This window comes from Panthera uncia, chromosome D4 (assembly GCF_023721935.1).
Source record: "Panthera uncia isolate 11264 chromosome D4, Puncia_PCG_1.0, whole genome shotgun sequence".
Classification (NCBI taxonomy): Eukaryota; Metazoa; Chordata; class Mammalia; order Carnivora; family Felidae; genus Panthera; species Panthera uncia.
Genome location: NC_064807.1, coordinates 29,089,881 through 29,103,397, shown reverse-complemented (window position 1 = coordinate 29,103,397; position 13,517 = coordinate 29,089,881). Strand labels below are relative to the sequence as shown.

General features: G+C 36.1%; 1 protein-coding gene across 3 annotated transcripts in view; it reads right to left on the bottom strand.

Annotated features, from left to right (window-relative positions):
• The window catches only part of ERCC6L2 (ERCC excision repair 6 like 2), a 131,602-nt gene that overhangs the window by 93,613 nt on the left and 24,472 nt on the right, over positions 1 to 13,517 (bottom strand). The gene's annotated exons all lie outside the window — the stretch shown is intronic.

The following is a 13,517-nucleotide window of genomic DNA, read 5'->3' as shown; positions in this document are numbered from 1 at the left end:
TATCTCTTCATATACTCTATTAGAATAAACTATATACATTCTTTTTTCCCTGTAGAAAACAAAGCCCTTAAGGGAGTAATATTTGGCTCATAAAGTTGTGCACTTCTGTTTATCTAATAAGTACAGATGGAATGATAGAATGTTATTTCAGGATAGACTAAGACAATTCACTCACAGACACACCACTATGAATAACAGCTATTCTCCAAATATCAAGTAAGAAAGACAAAGAGACATTATAAAGGAAATATAACCCCCATAATGAAGAGCAAGAAACATTTAATCAACTGGACGTTGGTTCAGATTTTAGCATTAGTTGCCTGGCAGCTATGTAAACTTAGGCAAGATGGTTAACCTCTTAGAATAACTGTAAAAATACTTGAAAATAGCAAAAATAAATATTTGCAGAGTTGTAGTAAAGATTGGGGGGGAGGGGCACCTGGATGGCTCAGTCAGTTGAGCGTAGGACTTTGTCAGGTCATGATCTCATGATCTCATGGTTCATGAGTTCGAGCCCCACATTGGGCTTGCTGCTGTCAGCCCAGAGCCCGCTTCAGGTCCTCTGTTCCCCCCTCTCTGTCCCTCCCCTGCTGACATGCTGTCTCTCAAAAATAAAATAAACATTAAAAAATAAAAAATAAAAATAAAAAATAAAATAAACATTAAAAAAAAAGTTGGGGGAAAGTATTTGAGATATCCATATGGGAGAAAAGAATTAATCATTACTTTAGAAAGATAAATTATATAAATATTAAAACCTAAAGAAAAAATTTTCAGAAAATTAGGAAAAAACCCAGAAAGGTGTTTTTAACATGAGTACGATTACCTATAATCTCAATCCCAAATGACAGAAGAAAAAAATGGTGTAAGAGAAGTAGTTGAAGAGATAAAGGCTGAAAACTTCTAAAAACTGATTTAGAAAACATTAAGCCATATATTCCAGATCCACGAAGAACATTAAACCAATAAATAAGTAATAAATAAACAAACAAGCAATCCACAAGTAGGTGTTTCATAGAAAACCTGGCCAAAACTTGAGACAAAAAACAAAAAAAACAAAAAAAAAACAAAAACAAAAAAACAACCAAGAGAGGGGGACAGGAGTTAAGCTGGCAGAGGCGTAAAGAAACCCTAAGCTTGTCCTGTTCCTCCAACATAGCTAGACAGTTATCATATATCATTCTGAATACCCAAGAAGTCAATCAGAGGTCTGAGAGAACAAAAACTGCAAGTCTACAAGTACAAAAGTGACCACCTTTTATAGGAGGTAGGAGGTGTGGAGAGTTGATATGGAGGAGACAGCTTCAGGTACAGCATCAGGGAGGGAGGCCGCTTACAGAGGCTACCACAAAGTATTATAAACAGCAGAGCACAAAATCTGAAATTTTAGAAGTACGTTATAATGGGGGACGTGCCTGGCTTAAAGGTGCTCAGGTGGTGAAGCTGGGCAGAATCCCAGATGTGACAGTGTGGTCTTAGGATCCCCTGAGTCGCAGGAAGAATGGGTGGCACCAATGTACTGCACTTTTTCTAGGCATAGGAGTGGGGACTCAGGCTGAGGGCAGCAAGCAGGGGTGACGGCTTTTGGCTCTGTTTTGTCATAAACGTTGAAGTACTATAGGGTCATGCAACCACTTTCCTCACATAGTCCAGCAAAAGCTCGCTGAGACTCTCCCCCAGAGGAACAGTGTGGGTCTGCACCATGGGATTCCCTAAAAGTTGGAGTTTTGAAACTCCTGAGATAAAAACAAACAAAAACAAAACAAAACAAAAAAACAACAACCCTCAGACATGGGTGGCAGGGTGAACGCAGGGTTCTGCTGGAAACCAGATACACAAGGGGGGTGAATGACTGCTCTTCTGTGAGCATTCCCTGAAGGAGGGGGCATGATTTTCAGCTCCAGGGCTAGAGACTGGGCACCACCATATACATCCTGCCCCTCCGCACTGAAAGCCTTCAGTGAATAAAACAGCGCCACCTGGTGAAGGTCAGAGCCACTTCACCAAGCGCTGTCCCCTTGCGCCCTGAGGCACATTTGTACTGAAACAAGTCAGCTTGAGAATCAGCACAGCAGGCTCCTCCCCCAGAAGACCCGTACTTGTTTGCACCAAGTCTACTGATCATAGAGTGCTACAAAGCTTCAGTTCTAGGGGCAATAGGATCTAGCTTCCTGTTTACTTTTATCCTTTATTTTTTATTATTATTTATTCATTTATTCTCAGTTTTTTCTATTCCTTTTACTTATTTTTATTTTTTTATTTTTACTTTTTTTAAAGTTTATTCATTTATTTTGAGGGAGGAGAGCATGTATGAGCAAGGAAGGAACCAAGGTGGGGGAAGAGAGAGAAAGAGAATATCCCAAGCAGGCTCTGGGCAGAGCCCAATGTGGGACTCAATCTCACCAACTGTGAGATCATGACCTGAGTGCTTAACTGACTGAGCCACCCCAGGCACCCTGCAGACAAGAATTCTTTACCCAACAAGGCTCTCATGCAGAATAAAAGGAGAGATAAAGAGTTTCCCAGACAAACAAAAACTAAAGGAGTTCATGACCACTAAACCAGCCCTGTAAGAAATTTCATGGGGGACTCTGAGTGGAGGGGAAAAAAAAAAAAAGACAAAAAGCAACAACAAAGGCTAGAAAGAACCAGAGGGCATCACCAGAAACACCAACTTAACAGGTAACACAATGGCACTAAGTTCATATCTTTCAATAATCACTCTGAATATAAATGGACTAAATGCTCTGATCAAAAGACACAGGGTATGGATAAAAAATAAAGATCTGACTATATGCTGCCTACAAGAGACTCACTAAAGACCTAAAGACACCTGCAGATAAAAAATGAGGGGAACCATCTATCATGCATGGATGTCAAAAGAAAGCTGGAGTAGCCATACTTACATGAGAAACCAGATTTTAAAATATAGACTGTAACAAGAGATGAAGAAGAACATTATATCATAATTAAGGGGTCTATCCACCAAGAAGATCTAACAATTGTAAATATTTATGCCCCCCAAATATTTATGCACCCAAATATATAAATCAATTAATAACACATAAACAAACTCATTGAAAATAATACACTGATAGTAGGAGACTTTAACACACTACTTAACAGCAATGGACAGATCATCTAAGCAGAAAACCAGCAAGGAAACAACAGCTTTGAATGACACACTGGACCAGATGGAGTTAGCAGATATATTCAGAAGATTTCATCCTAAAGCAGCAGAATACACATCCTTTTTGAGTGCACAAGGAACATTCTCCAGAGCAGACCACATACTGGGTCACAAATCAGCCCTTAAAAAGTACAAGAAGACCAAGATCTTACCATGCATATTTTCAGATCACAATGCTATCAAACTTAGTCAACCACAAATGTGGAAAGCTCTAAAATACATGGAAGTTAAAGAACATCTGACCCAAGAATGAATGAGTTAACCAGTATATTAAAAAAGAAAAAAAATATATACAGAAGCAAATGAAAATGAAAACATGATAGTCCAAACCCTTTTTGATGCAGCAAAGGCATATTGCAATTAAGACCTATCTCAAGAAGCCATAAAGGTTTCAAATACACGACCTAACCTTACAGATAAGGGAGCTAGAAAAGGAACAGCAAATAAAGCCTAAAGCCAGCAGAAGAAGGGAAATAATAAAGATTAGAGCAAAAATAAATGATATAGAAACAAATAAAAAACAGAACAGAGCAACAAAACTAAGAGCTGGTTCTTTGAAAGAATAAAATTGATAACCCAGATCCAGACTTATCAAAAAGAAAAGAGAAAGGACCCAAACAGATAAAATAATGAATGAAAGAGGAGAGATCACAACATCACAGAAATACAAGCAATTATAAGAGAATACTATGAAAAATTATATGTCAACAGACTGGGCAATCTGGAAGAAATGGAAAAATCCCTAGAAACTCACAAACTACCAAAACTAAAACAGGAAGAAATAGAAAATTTGAACAGACTCATAACCAGCAAAGAAATTGAATCAGTAATCAAAAACCTCCCAACAAACAAGAGTCCTGGGCTAGATGGCTTCTCAGGGGAATTCTATCACACACTTAAAGAACAGTTAATACCTATTCTTTTCTAACTGTTCCAAAAAATAGAAATGGAAGGAAAACTTCCAAACTCCTTCTATGAAGCCAACATTACCTTAATTCCAAAACCAGACAAAGATCCCTCTGAAAAGGAAAATTACAAGTCAATATCTCTGATGAACATGGATGCAAAAATTCTCAATTACTGCTAGCAAATCAAGGGGCACCTGGATGGCTCAGTCAGTTCAGTGTCTGACTCCTGATTTTGGCTCAGGTCATGATCTCTCGGTTCATGGGATTGAGCTCCATGTCAGGCTCTGCACTGACAGAGCCCCCACATCAGGCTTTGTGCTGACAGTGCAGATCCTGCTTTAGATTCTCTCTCTCCTCTCTGCCTCTGCCCTGCTCATGCTCTCTCGCTCTCTCTGTCTCTCTCAAAATAAATAAACATAAAACATTTTTTTACTTAAAAAATTTTAAAAAATACTAGCAAATTGAATTCAACAGTATATTAGAAGAATTATTCACCACGATCAAGTGGGATTTATTACCAGGCTTCAGGCCTGGTTCAATATTCACAAATCAATCAACATGATATACCACATTAATAAAAGAAAGAATAAAAACTATATGATCCTGTCAACAGATACAGAAAAATCATTTGACGAAATACAGCATTCATTCTTGATGAAAACCCTCATCATACAAAGGATAGATGGAACACGCATCAACATCATAAAGACCACAGATGAAAACCCCACAGTCAACATCATCCTCAGTGGGGAAAACTGAGAGTCTTCCCTCCTATGGTCAGGGACAAGACAAGGATGTCTATTCTCACCATTACTATTTAACATAGTACTGGAAGTCTTAGCCTCAGCAATCTGACAAAAGAAAGAAAAGCCATCCATACTGACAAGAAAAAAGTCAAACTTTCACTGTTTGCAGATGACATGATATTTTATGTAGAAAACCCCAAAAACTCCAAAAACAAACTGCTAGAACTAATACATGAGTTCAGCAAAGTTGCAGGATATAAAATCAACATGCAGAAATCTGCCGCATGTCTATACACAAATAACGAAGCAGCAAAAAAAGAATTCAAGAAATCAATCCCATTTGCAATTGTACCAAAATCAATCAGATATCTAGGAATAAAACAAAAGAGGTAAAAGATCCAAAAACTATAGAACACTTATGAAAGAAATTGAAGAGTACACCAGTAAATGAAAAAGCATTCCATGCTCATGGATTGGACAAACAAACTTTGTTAAAATTTCTATAGTACTGAAAGCAATCTATACATTTAATGCAATCCCTATCAAAATACCACCAGCATTTTTCACAGAGCTAGAACAAACAATCTTAAAATTTGTATGGAACCACAAAAGACCCAAATTAGCCAAAGCAACCTTGAAAAAAGAAAAACAAAACTGGAGACATCACAATTGAGGATTTCAAGCTATATTACAAAGCTGCAGTCATCAAGACAGAATGGTACTGGCACAAAACACACAGATCAAGAGAACAGAATAGAAAACCTAGAAATGGACCCACAACTATATGGTCAACTAATCTTCAACAGGAAAGCAGGAAAGAATATCCAATGGAAAAAAGACAGTCTCTTCAACAAATGGCTTTGGGAAAACTGGATAGCAACATGTAGAAGAAAGAAACTGGACCACTTTCTTATACCATACACACAAAAAAATCAGAATGGATGAAAGATCCAAACGTGAGACAGGAAACCATGAAACTTCTAGAGGACAACAGAGGCAACCACCACTTTGACCTTGGCTGCAGCAACTCCTTACTAGACACATCACCAAAGGCAAGGGAAACAAAAGCAAACATGAACTATTAGGAATTCATCAAGATAAAAGGCTTCTGCACAGCAAAGGAAACAATCAATAAAACTAAAAGGCAGCCTATGGAATGGGAGACGATATTTGCAAACAAGATATCTAATAAACGGTTAGCATCCAAAATCTATAAAGAACTTATCAAACTCAACACCCAAAATACAAACAACCCCATTAAGAAACGGGCAGAAGAAATGAATAGACATTTTTCCAAAGAAGACATCCGGGTGGCTAACGGACACATGAAAAGATGCTCAACATCACTCATCATCAGGAAAATACAAATCAAAACCACAACAAGATACCACCTCACACCTGTCATAATGACTAAAACTAACAACACAAGAAACAACAGGTGTTGGCAAGGATGCAGAGAAAGGGGAACCTTCTTGCATTGTTGGTGGGAATGCAAACTTGTGCAACCACTCCAGATAACACTATGGAAACTCCTCAAAAAACTAAAAATAGAACTACCCCATGATCCAGGAAGTACACTATTAGGTATTTATCCAAACAACACAAAGATACAGATTTGAAGGGGTATGAGCACCCTGATGTTTATAGCAGCACTATGAACAAGAGCAAAAGTATAGAGAGAGCCCAAATGTCCATTGACTGATGAATGGATAAAGATGTGGTATAAATATGCAATGGAATATTACTCAGCCATCAAAAAGAATGAAATCTTCCCAGTTGCAATGACGTGGATGGAGCTAGAACATATTATACTAAGCAAAATAAGTCAATAAGAGAAAGACAAATATCATTTGATTTCACTCATATGTGGAATTTAAGAAACAAAACAGATGAACATATGGGAAGGGGGGGGTAATAGGAGACAGGGAAACAAACTACAAGAGTCACTTAAGAATACAGAACAAACAGGGTTGATGGAGGGAGGAGGGTGGAAGATGGCCTAGATGGGTGATGGGTATTAAGGAGGGCACTGAATGTGATGAGCACTGGGCGTTGTACATAAGTGATAAATCACTGAATTCTACTCCTGAAACCAAGATTGCACTGTATGTTAACTAAAATTTAAATTTAAAAAAAGGTAGCAAGAGGAAAAACACAATAGATTATCTACCAAAAAAGCAAAAATTGGACAAAGCAGCTGACCTTCCAGAAAAAAAATGGAAGGCACTGTATGATAGATATTTTCAAAATAGTAAAGAAAATAAAACAACCTATTTTTATACCCAGTGAAGATATCATTCAAGAATAAAGATGAAGATATTTTCAGACAACAAAACCTGAACAAATTTCTAATCAAGAGTCACACTAAGGAAAATAACTAAAGGATGTTTTCAGGCACAAGGAAAATTATCCTATGTAGACATTCAGTAATGCAAGAAAAAATTAAGAGCAACAAAAATGGTAAATACATAGAAAATATAAATATATGTTGATATTATTAAACAAAACTAAAATGTCTTCTTGAAATAAAAGTATTGAAACATATGACAACAAATGTATATGAGTCAGAAAGGGTCCGATGAAGTTATAATATTCTGAGGTACTTATGCTGTCCAAGAGGAAATAATAAATACTAATTTATATTAGATTTTGATTAGTGAAACATGTCTTATAACCTCTAGAAGGAAAAACATCAATGTATAAGTACTAACCTATTAAGCGAGAAATAACAGAATAATATGAAATAATCTATTCAAGGGGCACCTGGGTGGCTCAGTTGGTTAGGCATTGACTCTTGATCTTGGTTCAGGTCATGATCTCATGGTTCATGAGCATGGTTCATGCTTGGGGAGTTTTTCTCTCCCTCTCTCTCTGTCCCACCCATGCTCATACTCTCTCCCTGTCTTCTAAAATAAATAAATAAACTTAAAAAAAAATCTACCCAAAAGGGGGCAAAAAAGAGGATGCAAACAAACATAGGTAGAATGCAACAAATAAAAAGCAACAGTAAAATAGTAGGCTTAAATCCAAATATATTGAAAGCACATTACATGGAAGGACTAAGTGTTCCAATTAAAAGACAAAGATTGTCAGATCCATAAAATATACATGCCATTTACACAAAAACATTTAAAACAAGGGATGAAGTTGTAAGTATAAAAATTAAAAAAGACCATGTGTGGGGCGCCTGGGTGGCGCAGTCGGTTAAGCGTCCGACTTCAGCCAGGTCACGATCTCGCGGTCCGTGAGTTCGAGCCCCGCGTCAGGCTCTGGGCTGATGGCTCGGAGCCTGGAGCCTGTTTCCGATTCTGTGTCTCCCTCTCTCTCTGCCCCTCCCCCGTTCATGCTCTGTCTCTCTCTGTCCCAAAAATAAATAAAAAACGTTGAAAAAATTAAAAAAAAAAAAGTTTAAAAAAGACCATGTGAATAAAAACCAAAAGCAAGCTGATGCAGCTGTATTAATAGACTCTAAGGGAAAAACATCACTAAATTAAAAGGACACACTTCAAGCTTTGATATTGATTTAAAATTTTAATTCACTTGGAAGATCTAAGAAGTGTAAATTGTTAAACAAAAGAAAAATTTACTGAAACGAGTAGACAAATCCACAAGCACAATGGTAGATTTTGAAATAACTCCATAAGAACAAACGAAGTAATCAGTAAAGATACAGAATATTTGAGAAAGATGGTTAGCAAATTTGACCTAATGAACATCTGATCAAATACTGTACACAATTGCAAAACACAGTTTCATTTAAAGTACACATTATTCTCTCTAAAAAAAAATAAATGGATAAAATTAAAAAGAAATGCCTGGGTGGTTCAGTCAGTTAAGCATCTGACTCTTGATTTAGGCTCATGTCATAATTCCAGGGTTATGGGATCGAGCCCCGCATCAAGCTCTGTACTGAGTGTGGAGCCTGCTTAAGATTCTCTCCATCTCTCTCTCTCTCTCTCTCTCTCTCTCTCCCCCTCTGTGCCTCTCCCCTGCTTAAGCTCTCTCTCTAAAAAAAAATTAAAAGGGACACCTGGGTGGCTCAGTTGGTTGAGCATCTTACTCTTAATCAGCTCAGATCATGATCCCAGGGTTGTGAGATCAAGTCCTGCATCAGGCCCTGCACTGAGCATGGAGCATGCTTAAAATTCTCTCTCTCTCTCTGCTCCTCTACCCCACTTATGCATGCTCTCTCTCTCCCTAAAATTAAAAAAAAATAATTAAAAAAATTTAAATTAACCTAAAAAAGCAAAAAACTAAAGTATAAATGAAATATTTACCAAAATATCATACAAGATCATAGAGCAAATATGAATACTCTAACACATTTCAACAGAAATCATATAGAATATGTTATTTGCTGCAAGAAACTAGAAATAACAAAGGTATAAGTAAATCCACAAATATTTGTGAAGAAATATACTTCAAAGAAGAAATAAAATTTAAAGTAGAATTTACTTCTAATCTCACAATTGAGATTACATATTAAATTACATATTAATTACATAATAAACTTGCTGAATACACCTAAAATCATGTTTTAGGGACATAAATGTCTATAATAGGAAAAAAAAGAAGCTGTTAATAAGGTATCTAAGAATCTACTTCAAAAATCTATAAAAATGCAGAAAACATAACACACACACACACACACACACAAAACAATTATGAACACAAGTGAAAAAGCATATATTATAAAAAGGATCAACACAGCCAAATGATCATTCCATGAAAGAATTTATTTAAAAAGACCTAGAAAATTAATAAAGAAGTAAAAACTAAAAGAAGCAAACACACAACACACCACACACACACACACACACACACACACACACACACACAGGATATAGTAAATAATGTCATGCCAACAACTGAAAATTTAGAAAAAATGGAGGAACAGAACTTATCAACATTGACACAAGAAAAAAGAGAAAATTTACATATTCATAAAACTATTAAAGAAATCTAAATACATAATTATAAACCTTACACAAAAAAAACTAAAGATCAAATGGTTTCACCAATAAAGTCTACCAATCCTTAAGAAAGATGTAATGCCAGTCTTAAACTCTTCCAGGTTTTAGAAAGGAAGAAGTGGTCTCAACTTGTTTTATGAATTGAACATGATTTTGATAAGAAAATATGACAAGAATATTATATGCAGGAGATCTACATGCCAATTTTTCTTACACAGAAGCAAAACTCTTAAAATATTAACAAATGTAACCCAGAAATATAAAAAAGAAATACAGACCAAAACCAAGTTGGACTGATTCTGGGAATGTAAATTTGGTTTAATCTTCAAAATTTAGATATTGGATAGTTATTAGTTAGGTATCTTAGATATTACACTTAGCTTTCCTAACATTAATTTCCTTAAAATAATAGGACAATTTATTTCATTACAAGATAATTACATTTTACATGAAGTGCTACATTATTAACTTTAAGCACATTGTGAAAAGTTGGGAATAGATATTTTTATCACTAGTTCAACCACCAAAAAAATGTAGAAGGTATAGTTAAAAAGCCAATAGAAGAACTGAAATCAAAAATTTTTAATATCTTATCAAACCAAAAGAAAGCATGAATGGAGGAAGAGTAAAACAGAAAACAGAGTTCAAATAAATAACAAATGATAAAACGGTATGTACAAATACAAACATAACAGAAATTAAATTAAATGTAAATGGACTAAACACTCCAATTAAATATCAAAGATTGCCAGAATGGATAAAGATTGATCTATAAGAAACATGCTTTATTTTTTTTAAATTTTAATTCCAGTATAGTTAGCATACAGTGTTATATTATTTTCACATGTATAACATACTAATTCAACAAATCTATGCATTATTCAGTGCTCATAATCAAGATGAGTGTATTCTTACTCTCCTTCCCCCAGACACCCACCTTCTTCCCCTCTGGTAACCCACCTGTTTGTTCTTTATAGTTAAAAGTCTGTTTTTTGGCTTGTCTTTTTTTCCCTTTGGTTGTTTTCTTAAATTCCACATGAGTGAAATTATATGGTATTTGTCTTTCTCTGACTGACTACTTCACTTAGCATTATACTCTCTATCTCTGTTTGTGTTGTTGCAAATGGCAAAATTTCATTCTTTATGGCTGAATAATATTCCATTGTGTGCGTGCGTGTGTGTGTGTGTGTGTGTGTGTGTGCATGCGCGCACACTTGTGTGTACACATCTTCTTCATCCATTCATCTTTCGATGGATGCTTGGGCTGCTTCCATAATTTGGCTATTGTAAATAATGCTGCAATAAACATAAGAGTGTATATATCCTTTTTTTTAATTTTATTTTTTTAATTTACATCAAAATTAGTATATAGTGCAATAATGATTTCAGGAGTAGATTCCTTAATGCCCCTTACCCATTTAGCCCATCCCCCCACAACCCCTCCAGTGACCCTCTGTTCTCCATATTTAAGAGTCTCTTATGTTTTGTCCCCCTCCGTTTTATAGTATTTTGCTTCCCTTCCCTTATGTTCATCTGTTGTGTCTTAAAGTCCTCACATGAGTGAAGTCATATGATATTTGTCTTTCTCTGACTAATTTCGCTTAGCATAATATCCTCCAGTTCCATCCACGTAGTTGCAAATGGCAAGATTTCATTCTTTTTGATTGCTGAGTAATACTCCATTGTATGTATATAGCACCTTTTCTTTATCCATTCATCCATTGATGGACATTTGGGCTCTTTCCATACTTTGGCTATTGTTGATAGGGCTTCTATAAACATTGGGGTGCATGTGTCCCTTTGAAACAGCATACCTGTATCCCTTGGATAAATACCTAGTAGTGCAATTGCTGGGTCATAGGGTAGTTCTAGTTTTAATTTTTTGAGGAACCTCCACACTGTTTTCCAGAGTGGCTGCACCAGTTTGCATTCCCACAAGCAGTGCAAAAGAGATCCTCTTTCTCCACATCCTCACCAACATCTGTTGTTGCTTGAGTTATTAACGTTAGCCATTCTGACAGGTGTGAGGTGATATCTCATTGTGGTTTTGACTTGTATTTCCCTGATGATGAGTGATATTGAGCATTTTTTTCATGTGTCTGTTGGCCATCTGGATGTCTTCTTTGAAGAAGTGTCTATTCATGTCTTTTACCCATTTCTTCACCAGATTATTTGTTTTTTGGGGTGCTGAGTTTGATAAGTTCTTTATAGATTTTGGATACTAACTCTTTATCTGATATGTCATTTGCAACTATCGTCTCCCATTCCTTTGGTTGCCTTTTAGTTTTGCTGATAGTTTCCTTCACTGTGCAGAACCTTTTTATTTTGAGGAAGTCCCAATAGTTCATTTTTACTTTTGTTTCCCTTGTCTCTGGAGACGTGTTGAGTAAGAAGTGGCTACAGGCAAAGTGAAAGAGGTTTTTGCCTGCTTTCTCCTCAAGGATTTTGATGGCTTCCTGTCTTATGTTTAGGTCTTTCATCCATTTTGAGTTTATTTTTGTGTATGGTGTAACAAAGTGGTCCAGGTTCACTCTTCTGCATGTTGCTGTCCAGTTTTCCCAGTACCACTTGCTGAAGAGATTGTCTTTACTCCATTGGATATTCTTTCCTGCTTTGTCAAAGATTAGTTGGCCATACACTTGTGGGTCCATTTCTGAGTTCTCTATTCTGTTCCATTGATCTGAGTGTCTGTTTTGGTGCCAAGGAGTATATATATCCTTTTGAATTACTGCTTTTGTATTCTTTGGGTAAATACCCAGTAGTACAATAAGTGGATCATAGGGTAGTTCCATTTTTATTTTTTTGAGGAACCTCCATACTGTTTTCCACAGTGGCTGTACCAGTTTGCATTCCCACCAACAGTGCAAGAGGGTCCCTTTTTCTCCATGTCCTCTCCAACACTTGTTGCTTCTTGTGTTTTTGGTTTTAGCCATTCTGATGGGGTAAGGTGTATTTTTCATTTGCATTTCCCTAATGATGAATGAGGATGAGAATATTTCATATGTCTGTTGGCCATTTGTAGGTTTTCCTTGGGGAAATGTCTGTTCATGTCTTCTGCCCACTTTAAATGGATTACTCATTTTTTTTGGTGTTGTGTTTTAAAGGTTCTTGACAGATTTTGGATACAAATCCTTTCTTTCTGTCATTTGCAAGTATCTTTTGCCATTAAGCAGGTTGACTTTTAGTTTTGTTGACTGTTTCCTTTCTTGTGCAGAAGCTTATTTTGATTTAGTCCCAATAGTTTATTTTTGCTTGTTTCCCTTGCCACAGGAGACACATCTAGAAAAATATTGTTACAACCAATGTCAGAGAAATTACAGTACTGCCTGTACTGTCTTCTAGAATTTTTATGTTTTCAGGTCTCACATTTAGGTCCTTAATTCATTTTGAGTTTATTTTTGTGTCTGGTGTGGAAAGTAGTCCAGTTTCATTCTTTTGCATGTACCTGTCAAGATTTCTCAACACTATTTGTTGAAGAGACTTTTTCCCACTGCATATTCTTGCCATCTTTGTTGAAGATTATTTGGCCATATAATTGTGAGTTTGTTTCTGGGTTTTCTATCCTGTTCCGTTGATCTATGTGTCTGTTTTTGTACCAGCACCATACTGTTTTGATTAGTACAGCTTTGGAGTATAACTTGAAGTCTGGAATTGTGATACCTCCAGATTTTTTTCTTTTTCAAGGTTGCTTTGGCTATTC